Raw genomic sequence first — 22341 nt, 5'->3', positions numbered from 1 at the left:
AGCGGAAGCCTTTTTCTCTTGCCGCTGCTATGCAAAAGCAATCCTGTAGCAAGCCCACTGAAAGAATTTGGTACGCTGTCTTCCAGAAATCAAGGCCCTTATGATATGTTACTCCTCTCACAGAACTGCCCAAAAAAGCTTTTCCAGTGTCTACATCAAGGTTAGGATATTAGAAGCATCTAATTACAGAGGTGTTAATTGCTGTTTCTGAAGTTTTTAAGCTCAGAGCAGATATTCATAGATCTCCTAGAAGCTCCCAGGCAAAAGCCACAAAAACTTGGTTTGATATTTGAACATAATAGTAATAATAAAAAAACAATACAAATCAAACCCAAGTAAGAAAACCCTCTTCCTAAATATCACATTCAGACCTTTCTATATACATGCTAAACATTAAAAACTATTTTTAAAAAATCGCTAGTTTTTAATGGCCTTCTTAAAATTACCTTAAAGCATTGTTCAGAATCACAGATAGGTTTTTCCAGAGACGCAGCTTCCTTGTGCATGGTTGACTTATTTTGCTTAAGGTATAACATTCTGATGTCTCTTTTTGAGTACTTTAGAGCAATTTTCTGAGAAGACTGCATTAACGTGTGCAGATAACCAAAGCATACCTGGTTCCTGTCTGGATTGCACAGTCAGCCTATCATAAATTGGAAAGTGGATGGTCTGCTATTTAAGAAACAAACCAGAAAATGTTTCTTGTGTGGTAAGGTTCCTCATGCTCCTGGCTAAAGTAATCCCAGTTATAGTAATGGAGAGAGAACACTCTAGCTGTGGTTTCTGTGTGGTTTGTTGTGTTTGGCAGTCAATAAAGATCTGCTCCAGTTCAGAGCCACTCCAACAGTGGTAGAGCAAGCACCAGTGGTAGTAACTACAGATGCCACAGAATGAGCACTGACGCTTTGAAAGTGTACCCCACGCAATTTACACTACGATTATCCGAGGTTGATACTGAAATGACTGGAGGATGTATGGTCTTACCAACATTCCTGCTTACATTTCAATTACAAAAGGAGTCTATTGAAATTACATGGAGCATGACTCTTGAATCTAACATAGCAAGGAAGAGCACAGTTCAGGCGGAAAGGCTTGCTCTTATTTTCTATTTTAAAGCCTTTTGAAACTGCTGTCTTCCTTCTTTCTCTTGCAAAATAAACAAAAGCTTACTCAAAGAGACAGACTAAATACTTGATATTACTTAAGCATAGAAATTTGTATGTCTAATAAGAACATTTGAGCAGATAACAGAAAATGATAGAGGAGAAAAATAGTACAAGATTAATAAATCCAATTGTTATCTCTGGCCCTACCCTACAAAAATAATGTATAAGCTAAATGACTGCAGACACTAAACTCTAATGGTAAAGTTTGTTTTTCCAGAAAAGGATTGCTTTCTCTTATTGACAAGAACACTGTTAATCCCAGAGAAATTAGACCCTAAGATAAAAATATCCAGAAAGTGCCACGTGCTACTGTGCAGTGACATTTCTGAATTCTATATTTTTGACATCCTGCGTACTACTATAAAGGGCACAAAACCAGAACAGTGTCCCTGTTCTGATATTCTGTTTCCTTCTTTCTAGAACCAGATATTCTGTTTCCTTCTTTCTAGAAAGGATAGAAGCAAAACTGGGAGGTTCCTATGGAGGAAGAATGCTTTGTTATTTGTCCTGGCTTCTAGCAGAACAGCTCTGGGTCTCTCTGTCTGATTCTGTTTACAGAGGCAAGACCACAATTCCCCCTTCTGTCTAAGATAATTGGTATGCATGGTGATTTGGAGAAGCAGTTAATGTACGTCTTACAGCTGCTGTATAAAACTACTGTAGCAGTGAATCCCTCAGAGCTGTGAGGAATTCATACTTCTGTGCTCGGCTGCTGTGCCGTCACCTTTCCAAAATGTGGCAAAGGAAGCTACGTAAACCTTAGAATTACCTGCTCAGTTGGAAACATCTTAGCAAAATACATTGGGTACACCTGGGAGAAACTGGTTTGGTCCAATTTGTTTGCTGGGGTTTGGGGCTGGAGACTGAACACAGAAAGCAAAGACATCAGCTATTAATGTTAAGTCAAATACCTGTGGTGCATAAGAGATGCAGGAGCAAGCACAGAAAGACACAGGGAAGCTGGGGATATGGACACTGTCAATCTTTTTTATTTTTTGTGAGATTTTTCTAACTGAAGAAGGAAGATGTTGGGTCCGCTATGCACAGCATAGTATGGAGGGGGGCAGTCCCTCAGAGGTGGGATTCTGTACTCTGAAGATACTTGCGGTCTAAATCTCAAGAGTGCTTCAAAGCAATGACAAAACAGAGATATGTAAATGCTTACAGGTATTTTATGTTTTTATGCAACTTGCTACTTTTCTTATGCAACATGAAGTAAAGAGTGGTGGGTTTTGAGCCCTTGTGCCTGTGCTTGCTGAGGGTTTAGAGCTATCTCCCACCACAAAAAGTGCAACCTTGCTCTGCTGTGGCTGGTAGATTTGTAACTTTAAAGTCGAAAATCTGCTGTGAAAGGGAGAGATGAATCTTCTTTTGTCAGTGTTATGCTCGCCTACATTCCTCCTATATCATATTACTATATGTACCGTAGCCATTTAGCATCCTAGTTAATATTATCCAACAAAATTAGGACTGTAACTTTTTCACCTGGCATGAGTATTTTGATGTTCAGCCTTAAAAGAAGCCTGTAGTGGTTTTTAATCAAACTCTGTCTATATATATAGCTAATTAGTATTGTTAAAATGTTAATGCTTCAGTGGCTGTCAATGTATCCAAGATTTATTTCCATGAAACCTGTCATTACCCTGCCATTTCACACCCTCACGTGGGGTGAATCTGCATCACAAATAACCGTGCATATGTAAATGAAACATTAAAATTACACCATTAGAATTAATCAGTCTAAAAATGCAAATTACAAGATCCCCAATCTCTGAAGCAGTACCCGAGTGAGGGAAGGTGACTGCCTACAACACTACGCCATCCGGAGTTTCTCTGAAGTTGCTCAGGACCAATTTATTCATCAGAGGAACACAAAAGAGCCTCAGACCTCCATGTAACTAGTCTGTGGGGACCTTGAAAGGGTGGCAGCATGCTGGCCAGCAGCAACAGGCATTACTTCAGTTTTCAGCTTGATTTTCATGGAGAGGTAGCCATTTTTTCTGGCTGACAGTGTTAACATTTATCCAACTGTCCCTTAATTCTGAATGTCCTGACCCCTGTGAGGTGAGTCAAGGAGGTGAGGGCAACAGCAGGTAAGATACTGCTTGGCTCTCAGGATCAGGGCTCCATGCCCTGGAGAACTGAGCCGGAGGCACTTGTGTAAATGAATGAGCCTTTCTCATCCTTTTCTTTTGGGATAAAAGCTTGGATTTGTAGTGCAGTGCAGCAGAAACTGTCACCAGCACTTACGATTGCAGGAGCTGTGTTTTGTCACCAACTTTTTTGGGTGTTTTGGCTCCTGATGTTTAAAGCACGATGGGATCCTGGAGGACTGGGTTGTGTGTGATCGAAGAAGTTGTCTGATTTTTTCCTAACGCAAAGGGTGCCAGCTGGGAGCACTGGTGTCTGTATGGACAGAAAAGATGTGGTTTCAGGGAAAGGGCTTCCCTAGACTTCCTTAAGAAACCATATAATTGTAGGTAGGAAACAGGATTTTATGTGCACCTGAGTATTTAGTAGGGAATGACCATTACATGCTCTTCATGGCAGGAGCTTTGCATATACAAACAATATCCAACACACAGCAGCAGTATAGCTACTGCAATGTGATAAAAGTGATCTTACAAAAATCAGTGATATTTTTCTCTAAATCTCAACCTGGAAGTGAATACTTGGTGCTTGCATGCGTAGCACTGCTGATTCCCATGGAAGCACATATGGCAGAATGGTGAGAACCAAAAATAAGTATATTCTACCCCAACACTTCTGCCATCTTAAGATCTTCTAAGCTTTATCAAAAGACCTCAAGAGCTGGTCCATGCCTTTGCCTCAGTCCTGCTAGTCAGATGGAGATGTCAGGAGGGAACCCCAGGTAATTGTCACAAGCATGATTTTTCAGCAATAGTGGTTTGCACCCTTTCAGCTGCCCCACTCACCTCAACCACATGTTGGCTCAGAAGCCGAAGATCATTGTCTATGTTATGGCTAGAGTAAAAGATAGTTTTATTAGTCCTCTGGTCAAATTTTGGATACAATAGCACCACTGTGGCAGTGTTAGGAACTGAGTTTTCAATAAATACAGTACCTCATATCCTTTTTTTAAAAAATTTTTCTCCAAATGTGATCAAGAATATATACAGACTATTGACGAAGTTTAGAGTGCATCCTTTCCCAGTTTTATGTACAGGAGCAGTAAACAGACAGAAATTTTTATAAAATTAAAAAGAAATAGACTATTATTCTGCCTTCCAAATCCAAATGCCTGAAGCAATAATTTTCAAAGTCTACCATCTGGCTGATAAAAGGCACAGAAGATTTTAGCCAGAAAGCAGAGTCTCATAAATTTACGAACTGATGAAAATAGGGTTCATAGCAGAAACCAAATGGTAACCTTAGTTATAGCATTCCTTCACATTCAGATGTATGTGAGTATGTAATAACATACAGCCTTCCGCTGGTCCCTTCTAGGACAATTGCTGTTTAAGACAGCGTACAAATGTGTATAGCCAACAATAGATGTTATAGCTACTGACCGTGGCAATCTCGGTGTCAATCAGCAATCTTAGCTAATATATCTCTAGATAGGAGTCGGGGGAGTAGCAATAACAGACTGACTGACTGCTGCTGGTATATAGGTTTTACAAGGTTTGCTTCCTTGTGTCTATGTGTGTGTCTCTGTACACAGCAAAGCTGAAATATGCAGGTATCTGGTGAACTAAATAAAAGCCGTATCCTTTTGGGGAAGTAGACAGTTCAAACAGTCATTAATGCAGACAATGGAAGTTAGTATTTCCTTTATTATGTACACAGAGAAATCCATGTTAGACAGCATACATTAAAGACCTGGGTTATTGTGGTTGCACACGCATGCACACAGAGAGAAGTATGACAAAGAATTGAGAGCTATTAATTGGGATTTGTGTTCTAATTTATTCTCTCCATGTAAAAAGAAGAACTATGATGCTGATGGCTCCCCATTTTTCCTGTACACAATCTGTCTACAGTGTTTGCCTGCAAAGAGGAAAGGCTACCTTTGTTTCATGTGCATCTGCTCTTGCTACAGTGCAAAAATGCTCCTTTGTTGTGCTCGGCAGCAGGAGTGTGCACAGAGGTGTAAGGAATCTAAGACCCCAGCTTCTACTTTTTATCCCCTCCCCAGTGGATTACACGCGCGGCACAATACAGTAATTAAAAATAGTTACACATGAAATGACCCTGCACCTCATCAGCTTGCTGATGTGTCACTTTAAAGACGGACATGCAGCAGTAATTGCTCTGATAAGAAATTTGTCTTTTTCTCCTCTTCGCACCCCTTGCTGTGTGCTCAGGAGAAAGGGGGACCGGCAATACCTCTCCTCACAGCCTTACCCAACAACCCACTGGGGCACTAAACAACCCTCTCCTCCTCTCTGCACCCTTTGTTTAAAGCGACACCTTCAAAGATCTATTCCGTGGGTAGTGGGGAGGGAGGGGAAAAAAAGGGTTACTTACTTACAGAGCAGTAGCGGGCAGTTAATGTCACCTCCTGGACCAGGGACAGGGGGTCACATCCATTAACAAATGTGTAAAGAGCACACCGGCCTGCCTGCAGAAGAGAGCTGTACAGCTAGCCGGGCTTTCTACTGCCTGTGAAGAGTGGCTCTTCTGATTTCAGCTCTGCAGTCAGTGTTGTGTGGAAGGAGGCTGCTGCTGCCTTCCCCAGCCTAGTGAAACCCCTCTCTATCATTTTACCATATAAGGAGACAAAAGCATCGGAGACACTCATTCTTTTAGGCGCTCTGCAGCTGGCATTCGACACTTTCTCTATTCCAAGGGTGTCGATACTTCCCCCTCCTAAACATCTTGTCTTTCTTGGCCCCCTTCCTAAAATAAGGCTCCCCCTCCCTTCCTCCAGCCTTTGTTTCTCTAAACCCCCGATGCTTATTAATAACATAGCTTTGCTAAACCCGAGGGATCGTGCTTTCCAGAAGGAAAGGTTTTACAGCAGCTCAGACCCGAACGTTTGTAAGGCTCTTCACCTGGCTGAGAGAATGAAGTACTTGGTTAAAACTGGTATGAGGTTTTATTTGCTTTGGCTGTTTTGCCTGCTGCCACTCAGTGCCTTGCCCAGAGAAGAGTGGAACAAGCCGTCTCTCTTCTCCCTGGTGGAGAGGTGCACATTTTTACGAGGCACAAGTGTGCAGGCATTTCTTTAGGAGTGTTCAGAGCCCATTCTTCTTTCTCTCCGCCCTTCTTTCTTTCCGAGTCCCCCCATAGTGAGGAGGAAAAAGAAGAAAAGCAGGGGAAATCAATGAAACCAACGCCTCCCCCCCTTGCGTAAGAGAGAGCCAAAGGAACAGATTGCCCCAGCACAGACTCGGGACCCAGTGGAGAGCCCTGCCAGCGGGCACATGTTAAGGAGAGGGGGAACCATTCATCCCCCTATAATCAGGAACCATTTTTTCTGCTACAAAATCCAATTTCATCTATCAACCATCCTGGCAGAAACACATTCTGCTAATCAAAACAGTGAGGGTCCTGGGAAACCTCCCAGAGGGAAGAATTTGGGTCAAAAGCATGAGGGAGATGTCTGCTTTCTGCCGCTTGAGGGATAGGGTGGGGAGGCATTTCAGGGTAACCACTCAATCATGACTGGGGCTTGCCAAAGGGAGGTACTTTGATTTAAATGCTTTCAACCTTAAAAGAAACCAGTAGAGCAAAAATGTAAAGCCTATTAGCCCTAGACAGTGTTGCTGTTGGTTTGCATCCAGATGATGCAAGGTAGCCCAGTGTCCTTTTGTGTTGGACACTGGGTCCTGGCACGTGTCTGGGCGGTGCTGTAGGTGTGCATATGTGTTAGCTAAGGGTTTCTCCTGAAAACCAAACTTATGCCAGAACCCTGACCTGCACTTACTGTCCTCTTGTGCACCCAAACGGTAGTTAGGTATGGAATAGGGATGAAATGTGTTAGTCAGTCATCAAATTTTAGGATCATTTAGGTTGGAAAAGACCTTTAAGATCATCAAGTCCAACTGTTAACCCAGGACTATCAACTCCACCACTAAACACATCCCTAAGCACTGCATCTACACATTTTTTGAACACCTCCAAGGATGGTGATTCCACCATGTCCCTGGGCAGCCTGTTCCAATGCTTAGCAACCTTTTCAGTGAAGAAATTTTTCCCAATATGCAAACTAAACCTCCCCTGGAGCAACTTGAGGCCATTTCCTCTTGTCCTGTCACCTGCTACTTAGGAGAAAAGACCAACCGCTACCTTGCTACGACCTCCTTTTGTGTGGTTGTAGAGAGGGATAAGATCTCACCTGAGTCCTCTCTCCAGGCTAAACAACCCCAGTTCCCTCAGCCGCTCCGCATAAGACTTGTTCTTTAGACCCTTTACTGGCTTTGTTGCCCTCCTCTGGACACGCTCCAGCACCTTGTCCTGGTTTCAGCTGGGACAGAGTTAGCTATCTTAGTAGCTGGTGCAGTGCGGCTCTGATGTGAGAACAATGTTGATAGATCACTGATGTTTTTAGTTGTTGCTGGGTGATGTTTATACTAAATTAAGGACTTTTTAGTTTCTTGGGCCCTGCCAGCGAGAGGGCTGGAGGGGCACGGGACATTGGGAGGGGACATAGCCAGGGCAGGTGACCCGAACTAGCCAAAGGGATATTCCATACCATGGGACGCCATGCAGAGTATATAAGCTGGGGGAAGAAGAAGAAGGAAGGTGGGGAACATTCGGCATTACGGTGTTTGTCTTCCCGAGTAACTGTTACGCGTGATGGAGCCCGGCTTCCCTGGGGATGGCCGAACACCTGCCTGCCCATGGGAAGCGGTGAGTGAGTCTCATTCATTCTTGTTTTGCTTTGCTTGCGTGCGGGGCTTTTGCTTTACCTATTAAATTGTTCTTATCTCAACCCCCGAGTTTTACGTTCCTTTCTGATTCTCCTCCCCATCCCTCTGGGTGAGGGGTGGTGGGTGAACGGCTGCGTGGGGCTGGGTTGCCGGCCAGGTTAAACCATGACACAGCTCTGCATCCCCCTTGCAGTGAGGGGCCCAAACCTGAACACAGGATTCGAGGTGCAGCCTCACCAGTGCCCAGTACAGGGGGACAATCACTGCCCTGGTCCTGCTGGCCACACCGTTTGGGATACAAGCCAGGATGCTGTTGGCCTTCTTGGCCACCTGGGCACACTGGCGGCTCATGTTCATTCAGCTGGCTGTCAACCAGCACCCCCAGTCTCAGTGCTATTCCAAATCTACAAAAGCACAGACAGAATAAAATGATGGGGAAAGGCCATTCCTAGTTCTTCTATCAGAAGCAAAATCTCTTTCACAGATGTGAGTTATTTCTATGATCAGCAATTTCCATGGGTCCATCTGTTTATTGCTGCAGCCTTTGCAGTTGCATTTTCAAAACACAGGCATTGTGCCCTGAAGGACGGACTATGGATGTAGGGGATTAACAAGGATGATTCTGTGGCAATTAAAGCTTATTTAAATCAAAGACACTGCACTCCCCAGCCACATGTCCCTGGCTCCTCCCTTGCATTTGCACTGGCACTGGAAGGTGTGTTAAACCAGACAGTGAGCAGCTTTCATGAGCCGTTGAGCTACCATGGAACTGCAGTTATGTCCTCAGAGAGCTGCTAGCTGGGTTTCCAGCCCCATCACTGGCTTGCTGGATGCCCTTGGAGAACACATTGCATCTTTCTGTTCTTTAGTTTCACTGTCTGTAAATAGAGAGCTCAGGATAGCCAAACTCTTGTGTGAGTTGTCAGCAAATTTACAAAGGACTCCTTAGAGCATCATAATACTACTACTACTACTGATATTTCTTTCTTTTAGCTTAAACTATTACACAATGACCACAATAATAATTTATTTCCAACTTAGTTACAGTTCTTACCTCAGTTCTGATTTAGAAATGGATGTAAAGAAAAATGGGCCCTGAAGGTGATTAGATTTGGGCTATTTGAGTCAGTTTATTTCCAAACCTTTCTAAAACAAATTAAATATTCTACATTTTTTTCCATTTTTTTCAATTTCCTTATTTTCATTTCCCTGTCTGTCCATTGACAACCACTGCAGCAACTCTGCCAGAGATTTTTTGATGTGACCTGCTGGAAAACAAGACAAGTGTTTTCCAGAATTGCAAGTTGAAATATATACTGGTTTCAGCTGAAATGGTTTAGTTTAACTGTTGCAGATCATGGGTTGGCTTTAAGAAAGTAAGGTCATTTTTGTCTGATTTAATCTAACATCTCTGACTCCTTGAAGGCAGAAAAGCCCGTGCCAATTTAAAACCTGATGATCTGTGGGCTCACTATGGGACTTGATGCTCAGCAGCCACATCAAGTCTGCATGGAGCTGTGAAAGGGATGAGGGAGAGTTACCAGGCAGCTCCTTCCTCATCCCATGATGTGGTGTATGCATTCCATCAGACACAACCAGGGAAGGCAAAAGGAACCTCTGACCTCATCCTCCTTCAGTAAGTCCACTTCACCTTTTTATCTACCAAGTAAATATTTATCTGTGATTGGCAAAACCCCACACATCCTCTTTCCCACCAGCATCAAATCCGCCAGGGGTGAGTGGAAGAAAACGAGATTTCCTTAATTGTCGGGGAGATGGGGAGGAAAAAGCAGGGTTTTTTTTTTTCCACTGGCATATTTAATGTTTAAGTAACTGAGCCACCCTTCTCCACCCCAGCCCCTCCACCCCCCACCCCCCCTTGCTTCTCTGATCAACCCAGCACAGATCAGCAATCTTCAAGGCTTCATAGGAGAAAATGCAAGGAAATCAGGGAACAATGTTTCTGAAAGGGTGCTTAAATTTAAGGTTGAAAATTCAAGTACTGTTCAGTACCATCCTGTGACTTAGAAATGTACTCTGTGGCTTATATATGTAGCATTTATGTAGCATATATTGCTTGTTCTTCAGTGGCCTGTGTGCTTTAATGGGTTTAATTCTACATGGAGAATGCCATACCTCACATATGGGAAACAAGATGGGAAAAGTATCATTTTCATAGCAGGACTTTTCAATGATTTTACTAATCCTTCAGAAATCTCACTTCAGCTACTGGGTTGATGCTGGAATAACTACAGTTTCAGCACTGATCTTTTCTGGCTGAAGAGAATGAATAAAGAAAAATAGTGGAAAGAGGCAGCTGGAAGTGGAATATTTCTATTTCCCCCAGTTTGACTCACAGAGGAGTTTAGTGTCTCTGAGAGGGCAGGGGAGGTGGAAAGTTACACTTTTAGGTTTGAAAATGGCTAAGCTACTGACTGATTCCTTCCACCATTATTTTATCCTGGAAACTGTTTATTTACTTTATCAGAATTCAACTAATCCCCTTTCTGATGCTGGAACCTGTGTAACACAAGCTTTCATTGAATATGAGAGGGTGCATTTAGGAGAACTGCTGTTTTTGGCACTGCTGCTTAGGAAGTAGTGTAGACTCATGCAGACATTGCATTTTAGTTCATTAAAGCTAAAATAACAGCCAAGCAATATTAAATCTTCCTGAAATTTCATTCTCATAAGATGTTCTTAGATAGGTAGTTTTCCCCAAGCATATGAGGAATCTGCAAAGGGTAAAAAGATTTTCTTTAATGTGCATTTTCTCTCCCCGTTCAGTCTCCTAGTCACAAGGCTTTTTGCAATATTCTGATCTTCCTTTCTTCTCCTGGGTGACTCGATACTCAAGTAGAAATACTCAGCAGGTAAGAAATATCAGAGTTGCACAGATTCTGATGAAGGAATTATGGATACCTTTGGACAATACATTAAAACCACTGCAGCCAAGGCAGATAGGGAACTTAACATGAAGTGAAAGTCTGTCCACTTTGGGTTGATGCAAGACTTCTTTTATTTTTGGAAGGATGTTTAGCCTAAATCAGTATAAAATGCTTAGTGTTTTAGAAACTCCAGTCGAATCTGGAAAAAAAAGTTTCTATGTTTCCTTTTGTAATGTGTTTGAATAATTTTCACATACAGCCTTAAACTGTTTTCTTCAGTGAATTTATAGAAAGGTGCCATGGCTCAGTAGCACTGGGGAACTTCTGGTTTTGTATATGAAAAGTTGTCTTCTGAAGGGTAATATATTGTTATGTCGTAAGATAGATGACATGATTCAAATTCAAGGGTGTTTCTGTGACAGCATGGTCTGGGATGGAGCTGAAAGCAGTTTAGACCATTATGGTCTAATTAGACCCTTGGACAAGGATTTTGTTCAGTTTTTGAAGTTAGTCAGGACCTTGTTTTCTATCCAGTTAGCCCCAGTTTCATTCAGAGAAATCTATCTCTTGAAAGAGATGCCTCAAGGGGAATGTGGCAGTGAGACGCTGGTCAACAATGCCACTGTCTGTGTAATTGCTCCTATGCCCCTTTGTCCATGGACAGTTGAGATGTAGAGATGGTTTGCAATGGATGACCCAGGCAGAAAGACAGCCATGTCCCTGCTGCTGCTGCTTTCCTTTATTTCAGCTGGGCAGATAAACAGCTCTTGACACTGATGAGTGGTGGAGCATGAATTGAAGGGAGAACAGGGGAGAAGAGCTGTGGTGCTCAAGGAGGGAGCAGACAGCACACCAGAGGAAACTTCAAGGAGCAAGCCAGAGTTTTAAGGAACTGGTATCTGCTGAGGAAAATCTCTCTTGGTGACAGCTGGGTTTTCAACAGCTTGGAAGGCTGAGGCACCATGTTACAGGACTGACAAGTCCTTCACTGGACAAGCATCATCATGATCAGAGCCACCCCAGGTCCTCACAGATTAAAAGAAGCCCAAAAAGCCATTGCAGGATAAAGGCAACGCATCAAACAATTCCCCAAGCAGCAGGTGTCTGTACCATGTGGGCCAGCTACTCTGGAGAGCTTTCACTAGGCTGCTGAGCAAGTGAAGATGAAACCATGAAGAGCTGTAATGAAGCCAGTGGAAAGCAACAGTTCTTGTGGAATGTAGTCTTTTCCTTCCCTGCTTTCCCCAACGTTCTTTCTCCTTCTTTCGGCTTGCTAGGAAACAGATGGTGCCTCTACTTTTAAGGAAACAGAGTGAAACATTTTGATCTTTGCTGTCCCCACACCTCTTTGGACTCTAGGCATTCCCTAAGCCCATCAGCTCCACAGTTTGTTCATCTGAAACCAGGGACAGAGAGCTTGGTGTCACATCTTTGGAAGTGCTTTGGGATCCACAGACAACTTCTAACAAGAGGTGAATGGTCTTTGGAAGCTATGATTCTAAATGATGATAGTGCTGAGAGCTATGTGGAAAAGCTGTTGCTTCTTTCCTTTCCTCTGGATTCAGTTTGATTGCCATGTGGGCGCCTGACTATGACAGATGGGAAGAGGCTTTTGGGTTCCCTACCCCTACGGGTGGAACATGGGATGTCAAATTACTACAGCTTGCAGTAATTGCTGGTCTTCTGAACTGGCAAATACTACCCCTTAATTTAGGGTTTTATTCATTTCAGGGTAATCATGATTTATGGCTCCCTGTTTCAGACACATGAAACACTGTGATTGTTCCAAAAAACGAATTACTCTGTGTTTCTGATAGCACGAGACATGCAATTCTGTACAAAATAGTTCACATTCCCTGCAGCGTTCCCAGCACGCTCCAGTGTTTTATGCAAAGTCCCCTTTCCAGAATCCTCCCCCTCCCACTGCCCCACTGCTCATAGCTTCTTCTCCAAAACTTTACTTCTGTGTGAATAATTTTCTTCTTCTCCCCATGACGCTTTTTCTGCCCGCATCCTTGACATTTTTTCTGACCCTCTTGAAATAGCCAACAGCAACATTTGTAACTACCATTCTCCCTTATCAGCTAGGCAGAGTCCCCGTGAGCTTCTCAGTAGAGAGGTTTGTAAAATGGGGCAGTTGACAGACACCTCAAGAACTTTATCTAACTCATTCCCAAGGCAGGAGTGACAACATCCAACTCATTTTTTGTCTAATTTGCCCTCAAGGATTAGCATTAGGACTCAACAACCTCCAAAATCAAATGAGCATAAGTTTTTTCAGTATAACAGAAATGTGAAAAGGCAGAAAGAAAGAAGAGATTGAGACTAGAGTTTTCAGTTTAACATTCATGCCTGTAAAGGATGACTAGTGTGAGGCAGAACCTGTAATTTGCAGGTATTCGTATCACGCCATAGCAGTATGAGAAATGCTGAACAGAAGGGTTCTTCCAACTTGTTTCCTTGTTCTTGGGGACTAAGAAGTGTCTTGGGGAAAAAAGTGAGAATAGTCTGTAATGATATCTCTTCATAATACTCTCCCAGCCTCCAACAACTTTTGGCTCAAGGATTTCTCAACCTGGAGGCAGTATCCATACTGAATATCACTTCCATGAACTCGCATAGTTCCCTCCTGATCCCCTGAAAGGAAATTCAGAGTTTCCTGGAACAGGTAGCTCTATGTTGTTAAAGAACCATCTCCTTGTGTTCATTTTGAACATATTACCTCATCTGATGCCTCTTAGGTCTTACATTTTCAAAGATAATGAGCAACTGATCTTTATTCATATGCTACAGGCTGTTCACGTCTTTGTCAATCTTTATCATATGTCCCCTCAGCCATCTCTCTACTAGGCTGGAGAATCCCAGCCTACCTAGTCACTGTATGAAAGCCACTCCCCATGTTTTATCATCCTTTCCCAAACTGTTTCCAATATGGCATTTTGCTTTTTCAGATGAAGTGGCCAGAACTTTAACATTCTATTTGCTTTTTGGCTGTTTTTGACACTAAGTAGGTTTTTTTTGTAAACCTATATAACCCCCAAATTTCACACCCAGGTGGTCAGTTCAGAACCATTACTTTATAGCTAAAGTTCCGTTTTTCCCCACATGTGATGCTTCATGCTTATCTACATTCAGTTTAAGATGCTGTTCCAGTGCCTACTCATCCTGTTGCCTAAGAGGCTTCTGTTTCTCAGTCTTAGAATTTCCACTAATAATCTCCTGTTAATCTCCCTTTACTGTAAGAACTGCCTGCTTATCTTTCAACTGATTTCATGCAATACATGCAAAGATTTTTCCTCTTATCCTGTGCTGCTGACCTGTTTTTAAGGGATTTTGGTGAGGGCCCTTGTTGAGTACATGGAAAAGCACAAATATGCAGATCTCCTGTATCTGTATGTTTATCGTCTTACAGGAACCCAATGGATTTGTAGTGCGTGATTTCTATTTACAAAGCTGTATTGAATTTCTCCCAATGTATCATTTTTATCGATCTTCTCTATTGTGTGTAGTAATTTCTACTAAATTGATTAGTGGAAATTAATCAAACTTACCAAACTGTAATTCCCCCAGTTTCTCTTGGAACCATTTAAAAAGGTTGGCACTGTATTAGCGACTTTCAGGTGCTCAGTTCTAAGCACATTTTAAATAAAAGGCCATGCACTATTATTGTTTCAGCTAATTCATCCTTGAGTCCCTTCAGATCTTCAGTGAACACCATCTGATTCTAACATTTTCTTCCTATTAATTTTGTTTATTTGTTCCATACCTCTTCTACAGACATTTCAGCTTGAAATAGACCTTCTGACAATCCCCATAAGGAAGTGTTCTGCTGCAGGAAACGCTTCAAGTTCCTCACAGCAAACACAGGAGTGAAAAAAATTATTTAGCTTTTTCTGTTACAGCCATGTCTTCCCTGAGGATTCTTTTTGTACCCTGGTTATTTATTGGCACTATCATTCCTCAAACCTTTCAACTTGCCTAGCGTTCAAAAGACATACGGTTGTAAATCACTTCCCAGATTACTTCAGCCTTGTAATATTTTGATGTAATTAGAAACAGTCACCCTCTCCAATCTGAATGTGATTGGGGACATCCTGTTTTGCAGAAAGATCCTTCTGTATGGCAACAGTTATTTTTCTGCTCAACTACTGTTTGTATATACTACAGATAAACTGAGAGGGTCTGAGACATAGGCTCAGACATATATTATGGTTGAAAATATGAGCTTAGATCGCACTTTGAAGTAGAGTCCTTGCCGTTGATCCTCTTAGGCCTGTGCTTACTTTGAACTCTGTAAGTGCTCAGGCCCTTTAAATAATAGGATTAAAGTAATCATTTAGTTGCTGATGTGAATTTCATGTCTAACACTTCACATAGAGCTGAAAAAATATACCATGCATTGTTAGCCTGATAGATGTATGGATTGTGTTTGTCCCTACCAAGTTTATATTCACATGGCTGTCTAGTGGAGTTGCTGTCTTAATGTGAATGAAATTCAAATGTTGTAAAATTAAATAAAGGCTTGTAACAATGGCTTGCCTTGAAGATAATGTGTCTCATGTTGGAAGGTAAGTAATTTTTTTGAATTGTTAGAGAGGAGTCAGAAATAACAGTATGAAGCAGCGCTAGTCCTTTCATTTATCCCTACTGGCTAACTGTAAAGTCTAGTGAGTCCTTGCTGGATTGCCACAATACAAATGCCTTACACGACTGAGCACTGTCCGCATGGCTGGATGCTCCCCCAAGAGCTGGTCCACAGTGATGCTGACTTTTCCTTATATCAAGAAGGATTTCCAGGAATGCAGACTCCTCATTTGTAATGAAGAGTTCCTAACACTTGGATGTCCAGAAAAAAAATGCAGGGAAAGGGCTGGTTTGTCTGTCAGCAGACACAGCACTGGCAGGCAGAAGAAACTTCACTTGCAGGAGAGGGCAGAGGAAGACCTGGGAGGAAGGCAGGCTGCTCTGCTTGGGTGCCGTGCCCACGCTGCTTCTCCTGCCAGCTTTCTCTGCGAGCATGCCTCAGACCCAGAGCTCTGTGCTATTTCCTTTAGTAATCGGCGCATCGACCCTGCATTTGCATTTGTAAGCGCAGGGGGAAAAGGCAGGAAAGGGGGCTTGGCTGTAGGTGCTTGGGCAGGTATCCAGGTTGAGCCTGTTCACAAATCTTCTCACAGCAACTGGCACTACCCACAACTACCTGCACAACCGAGGACATGAGAGACAGAATGTCCACACGACAGAGAGAGGAATGGCTAGGACAAAGGGAAGACCGTGCACTGACCCAAATGATCCCCAGGATGCAGGCTGGGTGCTCCTGCTCATGGTGGTGGGAGAGGGTGGTGTGGCCACACCACTTCTTTGTGTGCATTTTGACACTGGAAACAAAGTGAGGGCTGCTGAAAAGAAACGGATGGATGAACAAACTTCCCTTGCATATTGCAATCTCCTTGCAGCCTCCTTGTGCCCACGACAGGGACATCTTCTCAGGGGTGACCTCATCACCCATTCCTGTGGGGGCCACTTCCTGCCTTCCCTGCCTCCATTTATACCAGTAGCTTGTGTTGGCCCAAACATAGCAGAGGATGGTCCACACTGTTCAACTCTAAGTGCAGCCCCTGGTCTGGTTGAGCCCAAAGCCCCCATCACCCTCCCAAAGGGTCTCTGGCATGGCCCAAGACTGGCCTGCTCAAAGGACTGCTCCTAACAAAAGGGTGGATGTGTGCATCTCATTTTGCCTGGTAAGACAGTGTAACTGTGTGGACATCAGCTGTGCCAATACTAGTTGGTCTCAGGACCAATATTTTGTTATAAATCAAAATGTTTCTGAGACAGAACTAGCTAACAGAGAAACATGACAGTAAATCAGATCAACCTATTTTCCACAAGGTTGTCCTTAGAAATCCTGTTCCTAAGATGTCTGTGGTTTGGTTGATGTTGTCTGTTCTTCTATCTCACACACCATTTGTTCCTCAGGATCAGGAGAAAGCCTTTTTGGCCCACTCTAGTCCTTTCTTGAATCTTTTGCTGCTTGTAGTTCTGTGGTCCCTTGGTCTTCAGACCTGATAGAGCATGGACCTAAGATTCTTGAAACAGACAGTTTTGTTGTTTGTTTTTCAACTGTGTGCAAAGGTGCCAACATCTGCACCAACTGCCTTCCTGAATTCTGTCTGCCTAAAGATCTTAAGCAGAACTGTATGTCTTTGTACTGTGCACACCATATACTATGTTCATGTAATCAAGTCCATATAATGATACCCTCTTCTCAGCCACCAGTATTCCACAGCAACAAATAACTGTATCTAAGACACTAATTGCACTAATAAATCTAGATCCTCCTTAGGTTATGAATCTGCAAGTTATTGAACTGCAAGACTTAAGTAAGGTGACACTACAAATAACACCATGGCTTGATTCAAGGTTGTGAATCGTTAGGTAGACAAAGAAATGTGAATATTATTACTGTGAAGTTCAGAAATGCTTCTGCAGCCAATCTTAGAGGTGTCAGAGTAAAACTTACTGAATTTGATGAGACGAAGGGTGAAACAGTTTACAAATGAATGACCTTGGTAGCAGTCCTGATAAGAAGTTCCAATTGCCTTTTATAATAGGTTATTTATAATGATTGAATATTTTCCCACTGATTGCCTAACTAACAAACTTACATAAGCACCTTCCATTAACAGTGAAAGCTCTGTTCTTTTTCTCATTTTAAATGGTTAGTCTAAAATGTGAGACACCAGTGTCCTAGCTGGCTGATTATCATTGTTACCACAGTCACACTGATGTTTTTTGGAAGCAGTTAAGTAAAAATAACTGGAATACAAGTCTAACTTACAGCATCAGATCAGGAAAGTACAGTCTCATGCAAAATCTCTTTCCACTCAAGTTTTCTACAAAAGACAATTTTTCCATTGCAATCTCAAATTTTTCAAAGACCTTCAACTTTGCGCTAAGAAGTGCATTGAATTGAAACTTTTTGAGGTAATGTTGGTTGGAAAGACTATTGCCGTTACAAAATTTCAAACAGGTTTGTGTAATTTTCTGCCTGCAGATGAGAATGGATGGTCTAGAAAACCATCATTCTTCAGTCCCATCTCCCAAGTTTCTACTCTTTTTCATAATCCTTAATTTCTAAATAAAATCTTTCACATCATTTTGTTCTGAAAGGCAAAGTCATTTCTGCAGACTATTGCTCTCTGTCACAGCCCTACCAAGCAAGGAAAAATTCCTAATGAAATATTTCCACTTCCTACAAGGGTTCTTGTTTCCACCACAAGCACTTCCCATTCATCTGATGTGCTCCTTCTGTGCCTTGAGTCCCACTTCACACTTGCAAGCAAAGTTTCAGGAGGATAGCCTTGGTTCACCTCATGAATCTCCAGAGAATGCCCCAGAACATATCAATACATGAAAACCAATACAAGAAGCAAAAATGACCAAGGAGAAAAATGAGAAGTAAGCTCAAACCAGTTCTTTTTCCAGAGTCTACATTACTAAAGTACCCCGGTTTATAAAAGCGGAAAGGAGGGGAGAGTTTGCAGGTAGTAGTTATGGATTTTGATAATAAAGTCTATTCTTTGATCAATTAAATGCTCTGTGTAATATTTGCAAATAACCTATAGTAGCATCCAACTCACCCCATTTTAACTGACCAAATGTTAGCTGACCCAAACAAGTCATCCATGATCCCGCTACAGTGGATGGAGAAAAAGGGGTGCTTGCGAGGGGCGATTTGTTAGACACCTGTTGAGGATGGAATGAATTTCCCTATAAATGTGCTTTTCCTTCCACATCGAATCTAGAGGGAATCCAGCTGTCTAGGTCAGACAGACTCCTGACCTTGGATAGCTAAAGCATGGCAGGTTTGTCCAGGAAGAATTCACACACCTGAATTCAGCCACTGTCTTTCCCCCTACCTAATTGAGCAGAACTGGACACGTTGCTCATGTTGGCTAGAAGATTTTTTAGGCAGATGAAAGGAAGAGAGAGTAGAGTCTCTTTCCAAGACTTACTTGTTGGAGCGCTGGGTCACTGCAGCCCTGATCTGGGTCTCATAGCCTGCCAATCCTCGCCACACTTCAGCACTTGAGCCTTCCCTCACATCTGGCCCTTGCTCCTGCTTTCTGAATTAGGAAAAAGTGCTGCTTGTCTCCCCTAAAAGGATGTTGAGAAAAGAAATACTTGACGATATGAAATGCAGGCCATATGAGTACATAACACACAGTGTGCTTAACCTGTGCTTATGTGAATTCTTGAGCTGGGGCTTGCACCCAGAAGTTGAAACCCACAACAAATAGTTTATTCTGATAGCTTCCTCTTGTTTACTGTTCTGTACCAGGAGTGCCATGTTAAACAGTGTTGACACAGCTCTCTTTTTATATTATTATAATTGTCCTAACCCCTTGAGTGTCCTGCTGCCTTCTGCACCCAACACCAGAGGCTGTGGGGCATATTGCAGTCAATGGATTTCATGCATAGGAAATTAGGTTACTCAGCATTTAAAAAATCAGACAAATAACAGAATAACGGGCTTCTGTGTTGTGGCATCTGTAGATTGCAAGTATGCCTGGTTTTGTATGGTAATCTCTAGGCATGCTGGGCTTTGCTTCCCTAGCTGCAGACTACCAAAAAGGAGCACTGGTCAATGTTACCTACTTCCCTCCAACAGAAAGCATGCAAATTTCTAGTGAGACTTTGGTGAAAATCCTTTAAGATTGACAGGGAATATGCTGATCTGAAAGTCCACTGGCTTTGTTTGTGAAGTGTGTGAAACGATTTCTGACCCCATGTCTGTGCCCATTCTACTTCCATGACAACATGGTTTTATAAAGTACTTATTTTCCTATTTTAAAGGAGAGTTTTCCTCTGGTTTGTTGTGGTATGGAAGTTTCACAGAGACAGCAGGAAAAATGTTATAAAAGGGAACCTGTACAACTGTCTTCACACAAAACATTACCAAAACTATAAAGGGAAATGGGGAAAATACTTTTTATTCTAGCTCTTTCAGTTTCACTACTTCTTGGTGGCATGTGTTAATGGTAGCCAGTAAATCAACCTGCAGCAGAAACATGTTGAGTTTTATGAAGTTGATGGATCCCTTGAAAACCTGTATGGTAGTGCTCCTTCCATGTTTATGTCAGAATGAGCTGAGGAAAACCAGACAGAATTGCTCCAACCGCTTTCAGAAAAACTAGGACTCTGTATAATATGACCTATGCTTCTCAAAGCTAATCAGCATTAGATGATGAACGTTGTTGAAACAGCCTGAGATTTATCAGCATGAAACTGTACTCACTGTGATATAAAGCCAAAGATAAAATGTTGCAGCCAGTAATAATTCATTTCACTGAAAAACAACTGTGTCGGAATGCCTGTGCTCTGGTTAGACAATACACAGCTACAGAAAAAGGAAAACTGGTAAGAAAAAAATGTGAAAACGTGCTTTGGTGGTGCCAATCCGCACAAGTGTGGCATTATTAAAGTTAGAAGGAAAAGGAGGAGATGTGAGCTTTGCTACTAACATCAGTGGATGTTTCTGAGAAAACTACCATTGATTTAAGGGGGCCAAGATTTCACCCCCAAATCAGTATTCACATTCCCTTCCTCCTCTGGTTTTCTTCCTTGTAAAATGGCCTTTTACATTTTCTCTATTAAAGAAGTGTTTGAATGAGTCTGCCCCCTCCCAGCCTCTTGCCAGCTGCTATCAAAGGTCTGCCTTGTTCTGATGGCTTGCTGTTTGGAAGGGAAAAAGTAAAGTTATTCATCCATTAATCATATTTTCAAATGCTAGGTAAGAACAAAGTATTATTGTTGGAAAGACTGCCCTTAGAATGGGTTCAGTTTGGGAACAGACTTCGGGTCTTTTTGTTTTATTTAACTTTTAAATTCAAATCCAGTGAAAAATCCCTGCATTAGTATGTATGTTCCTCTATTTTTTCAAGGTAAAGATCTTTGGCCAACATATATATTTTTTAAAAATCCATAATGTTTTGCTGCACATGACTGGAATGCTGCTTCTGCTTCTTGTTTTTAAGAGGGAATACTGTTAATACAGCAGTGGTGATACTTCAATACTAAGTGCAGAACCAGAACAATTTTGTTATTTTTATTGTTTTAGCCTGAGGCTTGGATGATAGACAAAGAATCTGAGGACATGAGAAAATTTCTAGTATGGGAGAAGTGGGACTACTCTATAAAAAAATATTAGTTTTGTACACAATTTCTTTATTGCACAATTTAGTGTGGAAGCACATCAGTTTAGCTTAATAGGAAGATCTTGGCAAAAACAGACCAAATGGAACAGTGGGTCCAGCTAAGGCAGCTGCCAGTTCCCACTGGTGGCTTGCTAAAAGTCAGTGCTGCACTCTCTGGTAGGACCGCTACCTCTAGGCTCCAACCAACACACAAAACTCATCTCACCAGTGCTAGGGAGCAGGAAATTGGAGCTCTGTGCAGATCTGAGCAGAGCAGACCACGGTCTAGCAGCAAGACTGTTAATGCTGGAGAACAGAGAGACATGTGGAGACACCAGCTGCGATGTCTGAAGACATTAAGCCTCCCAAGGCTTCCATGCAGGGACAGTAAGCCTCAAGATAAAACAGGAGTGTGTGCAGATGATTTGGTATTTTACATTCCTTTCTTCTTCCACTGAAGTTATGTGCTGTTCTTCACATGAAAGGTGGGGCAAGCTTGTTCCTAGGTGTGCTATGTTGGCACTATCTAAGCCTGCACCAGCATAAGCTTGGAGAACTCAGCCAGACAAGACATACTAACTGAGGTTTTTCACCATGGCAGCAGGTCCCCATCACAGGTGAGGCTGGACACATGTGGGCACCCTCAGAGGCCATGTCTGTACTTATAAATTGAACAGGACCACAGGATGCTCCCGGGCATTGAGACTCAGTCAACCGTGCTGGTTTGTTGTCCAGATGCCTGCTAAGGCTTTCCCATCTGGGGATGGCTTGGGAGCAAATCCTGTCCCTAGGACATGTTTTGGATGTGGCCACTTGATTTCAGAGGCCAGGAGTCAGTAATGGCCTGGGCATGGCCCCAGGGATGATTCAGTTCCACCTGAACATGAGGAAGAACTCCTTTACCTTGAGGGTGACGGAGCCCTGGGACAGGCTGCCCAGAGGGGCTGTGCAGTCTCCTTCTCTGGGGACATTCAAAACCCGCCTGGACACGACTCTGTGCAACCTGCTGTGGGTGACCCTGCTGTAGCAGGGGCTTGGACTGGATGATCTGCAGAGATGCCTTCCAACCCTGACCTTCCCGTGATTCTCTGATCTCCTGCAGGAGCGTTGCCAGGCGTATTGCATGCACTGCCATGACAGAGCCCAAGAGACAGCCCTGGGACCGGACCCAACATCTCCATGTCCACTGATCTGATCAGCACCTCGTGTAAACACCCACCAGAGTAAACAAACTCTGATGCAAAATGTGATA

The 22341-nt window shown here is 42.7% G+C and overlaps 1 protein-coding gene across 7 annotated transcripts in view; it reads right to left on the bottom strand.

The window, feature by feature from the left end:
* The window catches only part of FHL2 (four and a half LIM domains 2), a 67083-nt gene that overhangs the window by 20756 nt on the left and 23986 nt on the right, over positions 1-22341 (bottom strand). For 2 of the 7 annotated variants that reach the window (XM_080377474.1, XM_080377478.1), the window contains exon 1: positions 5658-16096. The exons of 2 other annotated variants lie outside the window; for them this stretch is intronic. The gene's annotated coding sequence lies outside the window, so the exon portion shown is untranslated. Of the gene's footprint in view, positions 1-4102; positions 4218-5657; positions 16098-22341 lie in introns of those variants that run through there. 3 more of the 7 variants (XM_080377475.1, XM_080377479.1, XM_080377480.1) reach the window with 3 other exon arrangements.

This window comes from Falco punctatus (genome assembly GCF_963210335.1).
Source record: "Falco punctatus genome assembly, chromosome: 2".
Taxonomy (NCBI): domain Eukaryota; kingdom Metazoa; phylum Chordata; class Aves; order Falconiformes; family Falconidae; genus Falco; species Falco punctatus.
Note: the sequence above shows the minus strand (reverse complement) of the source record. Positions and strands in the feature narration are given on the sequence as shown.